The sequence below is a fragment of the Triticum aestivum genome, chromosome 1D (genome assembly GCF_018294505.1).
Source record: "Triticum aestivum cultivar Chinese Spring chromosome 1D, IWGSC CS RefSeq v2.1, whole genome shotgun sequence".
Taxonomy (NCBI): Eukaryota; Viridiplantae; Streptophyta; class Magnoliopsida; order Poales; family Poaceae; genus Triticum; species Triticum aestivum.
This window is the reverse complement of record NC_057796.1, coordinates 404,467,980-404,484,274: the sequence shown is the minus strand read 5'-3', so window position 1 is coordinate 404,484,274 and position 16,295 is coordinate 404,467,980. Positions and strand designations below refer to the sequence as shown.

The 16,295-nt window shown below is 51.1% G+C and overlaps 1 pseudogene; it reads left to right on the top strand.

The window, feature by feature from the left end:
* The first annotated feature begins 5,810 nt into the window (after positions 1-5,810).
* On the top strand, positions 5,811-13,090 carry LOC123182401 (uncharacterized; annotated as a pseudogene).
* The last annotated feature ends 3,205 nt before the right edge of the window (positions 13,091-16,295 follow it).

The window sequence follows — 16,295 nt, the reverse complement described above, 5'->3', positions numbered from 1 at the left end:
GATGTCATTGATAACAGGATCACATCATTAGGAGAATGATGTGATGGACAAGACCCAATCCTAAGCATAGCATAAAAGATCGTGTAGTTTCGTTTGCTAGAGCTTTTCCAATGTCAAGTATCTTTTCCTTAGACCATGAGATCGTGCAACTCCCGGATACCGTAGGAGTGCTTTGGGTGTGCCAAACGTCACAACGTAACTGGGTGACTATAAAGGTGCATTACGGGTATCTCCGAAAGTGTCTGTTGGGTTGGCACGGATCGAGACTGGGATTTGTCACTCCGTGTGACGGAGAGGTATCTCTGGGCCCACTCGGTAATGCATCATCATAATGAGCTCAATGTGACTAAGGCGTTAGTCACGGGATCATGCATTGCGGTACGAGTAAAGAGACTTGCCGGTAACGAGATTGAACAAGGTATTGGGATACCGACGATCGAATCTCGGGCAAGTAACATACCGATTGACAAAGGGAATTGCATACGGATTGATTGAATCCTCGACACCGTGGTTCATCCGATGAGATCATCGTGGAACATGTGGGAGCCAACATGGGTATCCAGATCCCGCTGTTGGTTATTGACCGGAGAGGCGTCTCGGTCATGTCTGCATGTCTCCCGAACCCGTAGGGTCTACACACTTAAGGTCCGGTGACGCTAGGGTTGTAGAGATATATGTATGCGGAAACCCTAAAGTTGTTCGGAGTCCCGGATGAGATCCCGGACGTCACGAGAGGTTCCGGAATGGTCCGGAGGTGAAGAATTATATATAGGAAGTCAAGTTTCGGCCACCGGGAAAGTTTCGGGGGTTACCGGTATTGTACCGGGACCACCGGAAGGGTCCCGGGGGTCCACCGGGTGGGGCCACCTATCCCGGAGGGCCCCGTGGGCTGAAAGTGGAAGGGAACCAGCCCTTAGTGGGCTGGGGCGCCCCCCTTGGGCCTCCTCCCATGCGCCTAGGGTTGGGAACCCTAGGGGGGAGCTTCCCCCTTGCCTTGGGGGGCAAGGCAACCCCTTCCCCCCTTGCCCCCCCCTTGGAGATCCCATCTCCCAGGGCTGGCGCACCCCCCAGGGGCCTATATAAAGGGGGGAGGGAGGGCAGCAACCGACAGCCTTGGGCGCCTTCCTCCCCCCCTGCAACACCTCTCTCTCTCTCTCGCAGAAGCTTGGCGAAGCCCTGCCGGAGACCCGCTACATCCACCACCACGCCGTCGTGCTGTTGGATCTCCATCAACCTCTCCTCCCCCCTTGCTGGATCAAGAAGGAGGAGACGTCGCTGCACCGTACGTGTGTTGAACGCGGAGGTGCCGTCCGTTCGGCACTCGGTCATCGGTGATTTGGATCACGGCGAGTATGACTCCGTCATCCACGTTCATTGGAACGCTTCCGCTCGCGATCTACAAGGGTATGTAGATGCACTCCCTTCCCCTCGTTGCTAGTACACTCCATAGATGCATCTTGGTGAGCGTAGGAAAATTTTAAATTATGCTACGATTCCCAACAGGGAGTGCATCTTCATACCCTTGAAGATCGCTAAGCGGAAGCATTACAAGAACGCGGTTGATGGAGTCGTACTCGCGGCGATTCAAATCGCGGTAGATCCAATCCAAGCGCCGAACGGACGGTGCCTCCGCGTTCAACACATGTACAGCCGAGGACGTCTCCACCTTCTTGATCCAGCAAGGGGAGAGGATAAGTTGTGGGAGAACTCCGGCAGCACGACGGCGTGGTGGTGGAGCTTGCGCTTCTCCTGCAGGGCTTCGCCAAGCACTACGGAGGAGGAGGTGTAGGAGGAGGGAGGGGCTGCGCCCAGGGAAGGGGTGCAGCTGCCCTCTCTCTCCCTCACTATATATAGGGGGAAGGGGGAAGGAGGAGGTGCCCTAGGGTTTCCCCTAGGGGGGCGGCGGCTAAGGCAGATTGGATCTCCCTAGGGAAACCCTAGGGTGACTTGCCCCCCAAGCCAAGCAGGTGGAGGCTTGCCTCCCAAGCCAGGTGGAGGCGCGCCACCTCCCCAAGCAACGTGGTAAAGGGTGTGGGGGCGCACAACCCCTTAGTGGGCTGGTTTGCCCCCTCCCCTTGGCCCGTGAGGCCCTGCAACACTTGTCGGGGCCCCCGAAACACCTTTCGATCATGCTGGCCATAGCCCGGTACCTCCGGAACACTTCCGAACTCCAGTACCCTTCATCCAATATATCGATCTTCACCTTCGGACCATTCCGTAACTCCTCGTGATATCCAGGATCTCATCCGGGACTCCGAACAACCTTCGGTTACCACATACTATTTCCCATTACAACTCTAGTGTCACCGAACCTTAAGTGTGTAGACCCTACGGGTTCGGGAACCATACAGACATGACCGAGACACCTCTCCGGCCAATAACCAATAGCGGGATCTGGATACCCATATTGGCTCCCACATGCTCCACGATGATCTCATCGGATGAACCACGATGTCGGGGATTCAATCAATCTCGTATACAATTCCCTTTGTCTATCGGTATGTTACTTGCCCGAGATTCGATCGTCGGTATCCCTATACCTTGTTCAATCTCGTTGCCGACAAGTCTCTTTACTCATTCTGTAATGCATGATCCCGTGGCTAACTCCTTAGTCACATTGAGTTCATTATGATGATGCATTACCAAGTGGCCCCAGAGATACCTCTCCGTTATACGGAATGACAAATCCCAGTCTTGATTCGTGCCAACTCAACAGACACTTTCGGGGATACCCGTAGTGCACCTTTATAGCCACCCAGTTATGTTGTGACGTTTGATATACCCAAAGCACTCCTACGGTATCCAGGAGTTGCACAATCTCATGGTCTAAGGAAATGATACTTGACACTAGAAAAGCTCTAGCAAACGAACTACACGATCTTGTGCTATGCTTAGGATTGGGTCTTGTCCATCACATCATTCTCCTAATGATGTGATCTTGTTATCAACGAAATCCAATGCCCATGGTCAGGAAACCACAACCATCTATTGATCAACGATAGTCAACTAGAGGCTCACTAGGGACATATTGTGATCTACGTATTCACACATGTATTACGGTTTCCGGTTAATACAATTATAGCATGAATAGTAGACGATTATCATAAACAAGGAAATATAATAATAACCATTTTATTATTGCCTCTAGGGCATATTTCCAACACTTATATGCTCAGTGGTGTTCAAAACGTTTTTGAAGTCCCGGTTCTAAGCCGTAAAGCATGGTGCACTAAACTATCAAGTAGTCTCATACCGAGCTTTTCCAAACGTTCATAACGTCTGCATCTGCTCCTGCAATAGGTCCGTCACCTAGCGGTGCATCAAGGACATAATTCTTCCGTGCAGCAATGAGGATAATCCTCAAGTTACGGACCAAGTCCGCATCATTGCTACTATCATCTTACAACTTATTTTTCTCTAGGAACGTATCAAAAATAAACGGGGAGCTACATCGCAAGCTATTGATCTACAACATAGATGTGCAAATACTATCAAGACTAAGTTCATGATAAATTAAAGTTCAATTAATCATATTACTTAAGAACTCCCACTTAGATAGACATCTGTCTAGTCATCTAAATGATCACGTGATCCAAATCAACTAAACCATGTCCGATCATCACGTGAGATGGAGTAATTTTCGATGGTGAACATCACTATGTTGATCATATCTACTATATGATTCATGTTCGATCTTTCGATCTCAGTGTTCCGAGGCCATATCTGCATATGCTAGGCTCATCAAGTTTAACCCGAGTATTCTGCGTGTGCAAAACTGGCTTGCACCCGTTGTATATGAACATAGAGCTTATCACACACGATCATCACGTGGTGTCTCAGCATGACGAACTGTAGCAACGGTGCATACTCAGGGAGAACTCTTGTACCTTGAAATTTAGTGAGGGATCATCTTATAATGCTACCGCCGTACTAAGCAAAATAAGATGCATAAAGGATAAACATTACATGCAATCAAAATAAGTGATATGATATGGCCATCGTCATTTGGTGCCTTTTGATCTCCATCTCCAAAGCACCGTCATGATCACCATCCTCACCGGCTTGACACCTTGATCTCCATCGTAGCATCGTTGTCGTCTCGCCAACTATTGCCTCTACGACTATCGCTACCGCTTAGTGATAAAGTAAAGCAATTACATGGCGATTGCATGTCATACAATAAAGCGACAACCATAAGGCTCCTGCCAGTTACCGATAACTTTTACAAAACATGATCATCTCATACAATAATTTATATCTCATCATGTCTTGACCATGTCACATCAAAACATGCCCTGTAAAAACAAGTTAGACGTCCTCTACTTTGTTATTGCAAGTTTTACGTGGCTGCTACGGGCTTCTAGCAAGAACCTTTCTTACCTACACATCAAAACCACAACGACAAGTGCGTTGTTTTAACCTTCAACAAGGATCGGTCGTAGTCAAACTCGATTCAACTAAAGTTGGAGAAACAGACACCCGCTAGCCACCTGTGTGCGAAGCACGTCGGTAGAACCAGTCTCATGAACGTGGTCATGTAATGTCGGTCCCGGCCGCTTCATCCAACAATACCGCTGAATCAAAGTAAGACGTTGGTGGTAACCAGTATGACTATTATCGCCCACAACTCTTTGTGTTCTACTCGTGCATATAACATCTACGCATAGACCTGGCTCGGATGCCACTGTTGGGGAACACAGTATTTCAAAATTTTTACCTACGATCACGCAAGATCTAACTAGGAGATGCATAGCAATGAGCGGGGAGAGTGTGTCCACGTACCCTCGTAGACCGAAAGCGGAAGCGTTTAGTAACGCGGTTGATGTAGTCGAACGTCTTCGCGATCCAACCGATCCAAGCACTGAACGTACGACACCTCCGCGTTCAGCACACGTCCAGCTCGATGACGTCCCTCGATCTCTTGATCCAGTTGAGGACGAAGGAGAGTTCCGTCAGCACGACGGTGTGGCGACGGTGATGATGAAGTTACCGGCGCAGGGCTTCGCCTAAGCACTACGACGATATGACCAAGGTGTGTAACTGTGGAGGGGGGCACCGCACACGGCTAAGAGAAGGCTTGGTGTGTCTTTGGGGTGCCCCCTGCCCACATATATAAAGGAGAGAGGGAGAGAGGCCGGCCCCCTAGGGGCGCGCCAAGAGTATGGAGTCCTACTAGGCCTTCCAAGTCCTAGTAGGAATCCCTTTCCTTTTCGGAGTAGGAGAGAAGGAAAGAGGGAAAGAGAGAGGGAGTAGGAAAGGGCAAGGGGGGCGCCGCCTCCTTCCCCTAGTCCAATTCGACCCATGGGGGGGGGGCACCTCCCCTTGGCCTGCCTCCTCTTTTCCCGTATGGCCCAATAAGGTCCATTACTTCTCCCGGTGAATTCTCGTAACTTCCCGGTGCTTCGAAAAATACCCGAACCACTCGGAACCTTTCTGATGTCCGAATATAGCCTTATTATATATGAATCTTTACCTCTCGACCATTTCGAGACCCCTCGTCATGTCTGTGATCTCATCCGGGACTCCGAACAATATTCGGTCATCAAATCACATTATGGACAGTATAACCGCACCTAAACCGAGCTCTCTCAGCGATTTACGTTTTCGGCCGTCCGTTTTTGTGATTTAGACGTTTTTGGCCGTCAGATCACGTTAGATTTTTTTTTTTTGGAGGGGGGAATCAGATCACGTTAGATGCAATCTGTCTCGCGCTATGTAAAATCTGCCCCAGCTGCTGCTCTAGAGGCCGAAACCAAGCCCTCTGGTAATCTGGGCCGGTTATTGCAGCCCATTAAGCTAACATGGCTATCTCTCGCTCGACAGGGAGGTGGATCGTGCTCGCTGGACAGAGTGGTGGATCGGTCACGGGGGAATCCATCCACGGCCGAGGCGCGCGATGCGCTCGAGCGGGATCCAGACGAAGGGCGCAAGCCGCGCCCGGCGACGGGGGCGATCCCTCCAGTTGACGGCGTGATGAGCATGCGATTCGATCGGGATCCAAGTGAAGTGCGCGGCGCTGCCGGCCGCGACCACCGCGACTCGCTCGAGCGGGATTCCGGTGCGGGAGGGGATCGACGCAAGGCGAGGCATCCTGCCCGGATCGATCCGATGTGACGCGCGTGAGGATGCGGCGCGGCAAACCCTAGGCGCCGCCGCCATGCCCTCGTGCTATGTATGTACTACACAGGTAAGGGAAGAGCTGGAGAGCAAGGGTTGTCAGATTAAAATCAGCTGCCATGTTAAATCGGTCTTAAGTTTTGAAGGAGGTCATTCTTATTTTGTTCTACTCGATCTTCTTCTTGCACTCAATATTTTTTTTTCTCTGGAGAGGAGAATTGTATCCCTGGCCTCTGAAAAAAAGGAATAAGAATGAACTATTCATTGCAGCTGCAGGTCACAGAGTGGTGGAGGCTGACGGCCCGGAGGAGGTATTTGACAAGATCATATTCGGCGCACATGCACCTGACGTTTTGAGGGTGCTAGGAGACGAAGCAACACACGGGGAGTTGAGGATTCTGGGTGCTTTCCAATATGCCCAGAGGTGAGATCAATTAAGGCGCGTTACCTTTGCAATCTATCTATTATCGTTGTCCTTTTTCTGCTGAATGATCGATCATATTCGTACCGATTGATTTCGCCTGCAGCAACATGTACCTACATTGTGACGAAAGCCTTATGCCATGGAATCCGTCGGCATGGAGCGCCTGCAACTTCCTGGGAACAACCAGCACTAGAGAGTTGCACTGCTTTAATTCGGCGGCTTGGTTCTCGGGTCGGTTGCCCCTCTCTCTTCATATTTTCTTTCGCATATGATCTCCTCTTCGACCCAATGATTCCGGTGTTCAACATAGTTCTGGTCAACTGATTCAGGAAAATATTGAGATATTCATTAGAGAACTGACAACCTGTCTTTCTTAATTTCGTACAGTGGTTGAAATATTGTCTACCGATTATGTGTTCATCTCCTACTGTTAAGTTCATGACCACAATAAAAATGAGGGAATCACAATGTTCTGTATGTGTTGCAGCACCATGGTAATTCCTCTATTCATTAGTGAGACAAAATATGCACCAGATGAATTTATTAAGGAACTAAGATCACCACTCGCTTTTCCAAGATCACAAGTCATTTAGCTTGATCCCTTGCATACTCACTAACTTAATTTCACTGTGTTTATTCATCTAATAGTTTCATTCTTTCAATGCAGGATTGTCTTACTTACATGAGCATTGATGCTGGTTGGTGTAATGGGTACAGTACTAACTTAATTTCAGTGTATTTTTTCATCTAACAGTTTCATTTTTCCAATGAGGATTGTCTTGCTTACATGAGCATTGATGCTACTTGGTGTGATGGGCACAATGGTTTTATTTTTTAGTTTTCAGATTTCAAAGAGGGTCACTCTACGAATGTAACCCAGTCTTCTGCACACTTGTTGAGCATCCATGTAATTATGATTAATTCTTGGTGTTAATGGATCCTGTATATTTATATAGTAATGCTTGTTTTTTTAACTCAAAAAATCACAGGAGAGTTTTGAAGCTGCTTTCAAGGAAGTCTATAAACTAAACAAAGTTTCTGTTACAACAACTAACTCAATGGCATGAAATATGCCATAGAGGATGGCTACTCCATGATGAAACAGGAGGTAGGTCTCTTCTTACGGATAATTTAAAGCCAAAAGTTTGTAACTTGCATGCTTATTTCTTTTACTCCTTTTCTTCATTTTTTCGGTTTCTTCGTTGCACGGCAGGCTTTCCCAAGGAAGGAAGTACTGTGATGTGCGTGTATTATTGTTCTTGATCTGATTTCAGGTCTGTCTGTGTTAGGAGCTAGGGTTCTGCCGGTTCTAGGGCGGAGATTGTAGGGGAAAGATGGAGGAAGACGAGGTCGAGGGCGCGGCGGCCGGCGGCTGGGCGCCGTCCTTGCGTGGTGGAGAAGAGGCGGCGGCGGCGCAAGAGGCGGCTAGGGTTAGGTCTCCCGGCTCCCTAAGGGAAGCCGAGCAAATACTGATTGCTTCTTGCTTGATTAGATTGATACATCTCCTCTCCTTATATAGAGAGGTTTACTTACTCCTAAGCAAACGACCCTAATACCGATAAGATAATTGGGCTAAGCCCCTAATAACTATAAGATAACTTGGGCCACAGCCCACCTAATATGCCGGTCATAACACTTCTCCCCGCCTGCACAAACAGCTCGTCCTCGAGCTGTAAGGCGGGGAAGCGCTTGCTGAACTCCTCGAGGTGATCAACCAGCGTCAAACACCTCCGCGACAGCTGGGGCGGCCAGATCGCCGAGCCCGGCGGCGACGGCGTCCTCCTCAATGTAGTCCGCAGCCTCCAGGTAGAAGAGTCGGGGGCAGACGTGGCCGGGCATGTAGGTCTCGTCGCAGTTGAAGCACAACCCTTGGCGGCGACGCTCGAGTAGCTCAGCCGAGGTGAGCCGGCGGAACGGGCGCGCCGCGGTCACGGCAAGGGGTGCCTCGGAAGCCTGAGCAGGCCGACCCTGCGCGGGAACATCCGGCCAGGGTGGCGGCCCAGCGGCCCGGGACGGTGATGCCTGCTGGATGGCCACCTCGCGGCGCTCGAACGCGCGGACGTAGTACATGGCCGTCTGGAGGTCCTGGGGTCCCTGCAGCTTGACGTCCACGCAGATATGATCTGGCAGACCGCCGCTGAAGAGTTCGGCCCGCTGGTGAGCTGTCACGTCGGACGCGTGGCACGCTAGGGCCTGAAAGTGGTCGCTGTAGTCCTGCACCGTAGAGGTGAAGGGAAGGCGGCCCAACTCCGCCAGCCGGCTCCCACGTATAGGTAGTCCGAATCGAAGGAGGCAGAACTCGCGAAAACGCTCCCATGGGGGCATGCCGCCCTCGTCCTGCTCGAGGGCGTAGTACCACGTCTGTGCGGTGCTGCGGAGGTGATAAGAGGCGAGCCAGTTGCGGTCCGACGCGAGCGTCCGTTGCCCCCGGAAGAACTGCTCACACTGGTTGAGCCAGTTGAGGGGGTCCTCAGCGCCGTCGTAGGTGGCGAAGGCGAGCTTGGCGAAGCGCGGCGGTGTATGAGCATGACCGCAGTGAGTGTACGGCTCAGCGGTACGGAGCAACGAAGAGGATGGCGTTGGTCCGATGTGCATAGGTGGTCCGCAGGAAAGCGGTGGCCCGTCAAAGCCAGCGTGGAAACCCGTGGAGCCGAAGGGCCCGTCGTACGACAGGGAGGGCGCCGGCTGGTCCGTGGCCATGGTGTAGACTGGCGGCGGTGACGTCTCGGCCAACCAGGCCGGAAGCTGGGACGGCGAGGGCGGGAACCGCACTTGCTGAATCGGCACGCCCGCCGGCGCGATTGTAGTCACCCCGGTGCTGGGCGGCGGAGGCGCCGACAGCGGCAGCTGCTGCTGCCTGGAAATGGCGGAGGGGGCGGGCGTGGCGATGGCCGCGGCCGGCCATTGTGGCCAGATTGGGGCGGTGGCGGGGGCTGGCTGTAGCTGCAGCGAGGGCTGCAGTGGCCCGACCAGCGGTTGCCAGGGCTGCCAGGGCAGTGGCGGCGAGCCGGCGACGACCCGGGTGGCGTGGGTGACGCGGCGAGGGCCGGCGCCGGCCACTGCGGCCATTGGGGCGCGGCGGCGGGCGGCGGTTGAAGCGGCCAGTGGTGGTGTAGAGGCCCGGTCGGCGCCGCGGGTGCCGAATACCACGGCAGGGCGGCTGGCCTGGTCGCGGCGGCCGGCGGCCCGTAGGGGCCGGCTAGGTACAGCCGTATCCCCTGGATGGCGGTGACGAGATCGTTGAGGACCCCGGTGATCTCCGCCGAGGAGTAGACGGCGGCCGGTGGTGCGGTGGAGGGCGCCGTCATCGGGGTGGCGGCGGTGGCGGAGGATGCGACCAGTGGGGCGGACGGGGAGGGCAGCGGCGCGGTGGAGAAGGCCAGCGTCGCGGTGGTGACGGCCGGCAGCGGAAGCGACGAGATGGGCGGCGGCGAAGACATGATCGGAACTGAGCTACCTGATATCAAGGTGTTAGGAGCTAGGGTTCTACCGGTTTTAGGGCGGAGATTGTAGGGGAAAGATGAAGGAAGACGAGGTCGAGGGCGTGGCGGCCGGCGGCTGGGCGCTGTCCTTGCGTGGTGGAGAAGAGGCGGCGGCGGCGCAAGAGGCGGCTAGGGTTAGGTCTCCCGGCTCCCCAAGGGAAGCCGAGCAAATACTGATTGCTTCTTGCTTGATTAGATTGATACATCTCCTCTCCTTATATAGCTAGGTTTACTTGACTCCTAAGCAAACGACCCTAATACCGATAAGATAATTGGGCTAAGCCCCTAATAACGATAAGATAACTTGGGCCACAGCCCACCTAATATGCCGGTCATAACAGTCTGCCTTAGGTACCGGAGGATAAAGCTCAGGAGATGATTGCATAGGCAGTAAAAAAGCTGGTATTGTGCTTGTATGAAACTGCACCTTCTATATACATGCTTGTTTTAAAGATACTGTTATGCTAAGTGACAATCATTTAATTTCTTCAGAGTATAAAATCCAAATTCTGTGATCAATATATCATAAAAAAGATGGACATTGCCCAAGCTATCATACTGATTACTGTGGTATACTATCGTAATCTTTGTTTGTAATTGTGCATAGGTTGATATCTTCTCTGTTTTTGGTAACCAAGTTATTTGTGCATATAAACCGCTGTACATATAGCCAAACATAAAACATACAGCCAAACATCCGTAGAGATGCGTGGTATTAGAGCTCGTAAGTAATGTAATTGTTATGATTTTAAACCTATCTCCTTCCCCAGATATGTTTTTAAACCTATCTCCTTCCTACGTAGATAAAAAGAGCGGCGGGGGACACTGGCGAGGACGTTGAGATGGCGCCGGACCACCCCTCAAAAAAAAAGATGGCGCCGGACCTAAAGGCGAAGGGAACTAGCGACGCATTCGTGCTAAGCGAGGAGCTCTATGGGGCCGCAAAGTTGATGCAGCAGAGTGTTAGCCAGATCGAGGTCCTGCAGGAGAGAGGATGATTTCGACGGGATGGTGCGGGTCCGAACACACGGATCTCTTGAAGTTGAAATCCGATCTGTTCGATGTGTCGGAAAGGATCTCACGCCTGGCCGGTCCCGAGATCCAGGCCCAGAGCAAGGTCGGCGAGGATGCGGCGGCTGCGCTGCCCGATCCGGCCGCCAAGGAGGAGACCCAGGAGACGATTGTTGGTCAGGCAGACAACCCGTTCCTCTGGCAGTCCAAACCCAAATTCATCATTGGCATATTGTCAAAGATCCAAGAAGACGTCGGCGACGTCGCTTCGGTGCTCGAAGCAGAAAGGACGAGGAAGGAGGCGGCGGCAGCGCTAAGCTTTGCCTTCAGGTTAGAGCTGTGCTGCAAGCGGATCGACGAGCTGTGGCGCGAGATGCACGAAATACTGAGATCGTTCTCGGCGGAGAAGAAAGATCTTGTTAAGACCATGACCATGTTTACTTCTGAGCCGTGCGTGCACCGCATCGCCAAGCTGAAACGGATCTCTGAGCGTATCACCACGCTCCGGCGGTTGGACCCAGGTCTTGACTCCAAAGTGAAATCAACGCTCGTCCGGTTGAAATCGGAATCCTTCTTATCCGCCATGGAGGGCGAGAGCGAAGGTGTTGGGAGGAGACGGAGCCAAATCTTCCGCGGAGATGGACAAGTCATTCGCTGCTTACCGCCTCTTCTGGGAACGGACATGGGGCACTGACTACAGCTTCGAACATCAGAGTGAGTAACAATCTTACTTGGGTTTCTTCCTTATTTACTGCATGTTAAAGCAGGCTGATTCCTCCTATAAGAGTAAGAATTTACTCTGAAGTATGTTACCAGATTGTTATTGTTTTACTATTTTTCTTGAATGGATCTTTAAAAGAGTCTAGTTACTTAATGGTAGATCTCTAACGCATGCTTCGATGGGCGGTGTGCAGCGTTATTGAGCCCCATGCAATATACACATTGCACACCAGGCCGCATCCCCGTTGACGCTGTTGCGGGGAGCACCTTGCAGATCAACTCCATCAAAGTCTCTGCAGTAGAAGAACTCGGGCATTCACCGGAGGTGTATGGAGTGGTAGCGGCCCGAGACGCTGCAGACCGTCTTCCTTCGTACATGGAATGACCGCCAAATCCTCACAAAACAAGTACATATGTTATTTTATTGTCTTATACTCTCTTGTTTGTTGCCTGCATCATTGTTAATAATTAGTTAATGGCAAATGCTGATTCTTGCAGGATCCTTTTTTGCAATTGACTGGGCCAGTACGTGCGATTGTGTCGACGGATACTGTTTACATTGAAATCCTACTAAAAGTAAAGGACGAAACAAAATCTGAGGATAGAGCATTGATCAGTACATTCTACCTTTATAATGCTGAGCAACATGGAAGTTTCCTTGTCAGCAGCCCCTTATGCACAGTGGAACTATGCTGTGAGAGACTTCAAGAGTCAGTCCAGGCCACTATCCTGAGTGCAGTAGTTAAAGCCCACGAAGGGTCATCTCCTTTTCCACACGGCGGAAGAATTGTCTGCTCTTCACTACCTTGTCATGGTTATGAGGATATCATTGGGCTCCCATCTACGGAAGTTGTGCTGCTTGAGTCACAAAATGGAAGAATGCCAATGGCTAGAAATGGTCACCTTGATCTGATAAGGCATGTGGTTTCTGTGGAATTAAGAGGAAAGTTGAAATTTATCATAAAGACCTATTCACCTTCACACCCTGCTGAGATGGCTACTATTGATGTCCTCTTCACACCCGAAAAATGCAACATCAGTAAAAAAACATGTAACCTTGATGGTGGCTCTGAGGTGGAGATTACTGTTGCTTGGTCCTTCCTTCCTTCGATGCTATCTTGATGAATAGATACATGGACCCTATGTATGTTAGTCTTCCCTGTCGCTCTGTCATCTATTGTACAGTCTTGTCAAGCTATATCAACCTTTTGATTACTGTCAAGCTATGTGAAATGTTTAAATACCGAGGTATATGTGAACTAATTGTAAATCGTTGTGTTATGCTTGATAACCGATGATGTTAAGGAAAATATCTTTGACATATTGTTTTCTCAAACGATTCATTTGCCAACCAAATTGGACTGTTTTCTCCTGTGAGCTACAGCAACAGACTCTTGCCCTCTACCATTTGCTGAAACCTCACCCCCTTGTATTGTTTGTCCCTCTGATCAGGGATCCAATAGTGCAATTGTTCGTGCAATTATTAATACTTTTAAGGTGTCAATGTTGATATCTCTACCCCCAACATGATCGGTCAGAAAGATCCATAACCTGGTTTCCTGACCAGATCTGCGTCCACCCGTAAGGCCTTGTTTGCAGGGAATTGGAGGGATCATCCACTCGTGTCCCCATGGAAACCCCCAGCCATGACTCTAGGCTTGTGGATTCTTCTCCCGGACGCGAAGACTACTCCACGGAGGCCTCCAGTTGCCGCGGATTGGCCTTTAGCGCCGTTGTTGTCCACGTCGGAAGGAGCGATATCCCCGTACCTCCATGCTGGCTCCAGGCGTCCCTGCTGCTGACCTGCGCCCTTGCCGTCGCCCAGCTCGTCTACCTTTGGTTGCTGCTACTGCTGTCGTCGTTCGGCGCAGTGCGGTGTATGGCCAAGGAGCAGCCGGTGCGGATGATGGTGAAGAAGATTCAACGAGAGCTCGCTGACATGCTCACTCATGACCCCATCCCGCACGGCGGCGTCTTCCAACGAGCTCCAGGGCACCGACACCTAGCCCCTCCCCGTCTTGGCTTCGGTGACGCGGCCGTGGAAAACCCAAGGACGAGGTTCTTGCAAAGGACAGCGACACTCTTCTTTCTCCCTTGTCACTCCAAGAACTCACAAACAGCACGCAAGAACAAGGTGAGTATCCAATCGACCAATGGACTAGCTACAATTTCCAAGATGTGATTTTGCTATCCTTTTACTTTTTCTTAAGAGAAGAAGGAAAATGTTGGATTTGGCGAGCTGAATTATTTGGTGTTAGGTCGGGTGTTCTTGAAGACAAGGAGCTGCAAGTGCAGGATGCTGTTGCTGCTAGTCCTCCCATGAAGAGCAGCAGCAACAGCAATGACAGTTCCAAATCTGTTTTTCAATCCATGCATCTAGTAAATTTGTTCAGTTTACTCCTACTCGCAAGAACTTGTCTTCTTTTTGTGAGATGTTAAACATAGCACACCCGATGGTTGTCACGGTTACAACAGGAATCAGGTGCGACGGTGGAGAGATAGATTAAGTTGTTAGTATTTTCCTTTTATCTCTTTGTAACAACTCTCTCTATCTCTATCCTATCCCTTGTAGCACAAGTTGTATCTCAACTACCGAACCTTGTACGCTATCAGGGAGGTCGCGACCCTGCTATATAAACACGGAACCGTCAACCAGAGATGGTATGACGTTAAAGCCTTTCTACATGGTAACCAGAGCCTAACTCTTCCACAATACATCTAGCCTATCGCCATCCACAGAAATGCTTCCGCCATGGCCGCCTCCTCCAGCGTCGCGAACTCTGGCCTCTCTGGCCAGATCACCGAAAAGCTGACCCGCACCAACTTCATCCTGTGGCGCACGCAGATCACGCCACAACTCCGAGGTGCGGGCTTCTTCGGCTACGTCGACGGCAGCATGCCGGAGCCGGCCAAAGTCATCGTCACGAAGGACAAGGACGGGAAGGAGGAGTCTACACCGAACCCCCTTCATCCGATCTGGATCCGTGAAGATCAGCAGGTACTAGGATACCTTCTGAATAATCTCTCCAAAGAGGTACTTGTGCAGGTCACATCGATCGGCCATGCCCATGATCTCTGGACAGCGCTGTCGAGCATGTTCTCGTCGCAGTCGTTGTCCCGCGTCAACAACATACGCGTCGCCCTCGCCAATGCACGCAAGGGGACGCAATCTGTGGCAAGCTTCTTCGCGCACATGCGCTCGCTTGCTGACGAGCTCGCGGCGGTGGGCAAACCGCTCGGTGACGACGAGCTGGCCTCCTACATCACCGCAGGCCTCGACATGGAGTACCAGCCGCTCATCTCCGCGCTCGACGCCCGTACAGAACCGGTCTCCCTCGAAGATCTGTTCGCGATGATGAGCAACTTCGACTAGAGGGTCGCCCTCTATCAGGGCGTGCACGGCAGCGGGTTCAAGTCCTCGGCCAACGGAGCCATGCGTGGTCGTGGGGGAAGCTCTCGCCATCGAGGACCGGCGCGCGGCAGGGGCCGCAACACCGGCGGCCAAGCCAACATCAACAACTCCCGCGGCAACAGCAGCGGCAGCGGCAGGCCCTCCTCCAACAACAACAGGGGCCGCCGCACAAACTCTAACTCCTCCAACAGATCACGTCCAGATGTCATCCGCTGTCAGATCTGCGGCAAACCTGGCCACTCGGCTAAGGATTGTTGGTACAGGTATGAAGAAGATGAGGACGACTCATCACAAGATGAGAAGGTGGCCGGAGCAGCGGACGGGTCATATGGAGTGGACACCAACTGGTATGTTGATAGTGGTGCTACAAACCACATCACCGGCGAGCTCGAGAAGGTGACCATGAGGGAAAAGTACCGCGGACAAGACCACATCCACACTGCAAGTGGAGAAGGTATGAAGATTCGTCATGTTGGTCACACAATTGTTAAAACCCCTAGCAGAAACATTCATCTTAGAAGAATATTGCATGTTCCTAGTGCCTCAAAAAGTCTTCTTTCCGTTCATCGTATTGCTCTTGACAATCATGTCTTTCTTGAATTTCATCCTTACTTCTTTTTGATCAAGGATCAGGCAATGAAGAAGGTGCTCTATCGAGGTAGATGCGTTCGTGGGCTCTACCCTTTGATTCCGGAGATTAGAAGATTCAATAAACAAGCTTTTAGTGCCACCAAAGTGTCTTCAACACGGTGGCATGATCGATTAGGACATGCAGCTTTTTCTTTAGTTCAACGTGTGCTTAGGAAAAATAAGCTCCCATATGTTGGAGAGCGTGATGTCGAAACTATTTGTGATTCTTGTCAGCGAGCTAAAAGTCATCAATTGCCTTATCCAATTTCGACAAGTGTTTCTACTCAACCTTTACAACTCATTTTTTCCGATGTATGGGGGCCTGCCCCCTCTTCTGTTGGTAGACACACGTATTATGTCAGTTTCATAGATGACTATAGCAAATATTCTTGGATCTATCTCTTAAAAAGACGATCCGATGTGTTCCAAGTTTGTAGAAATTTCCAAGCACTCGTTGAACGAAAATTTGATAGAAAAATCATCGCCCTCCAATCTGATT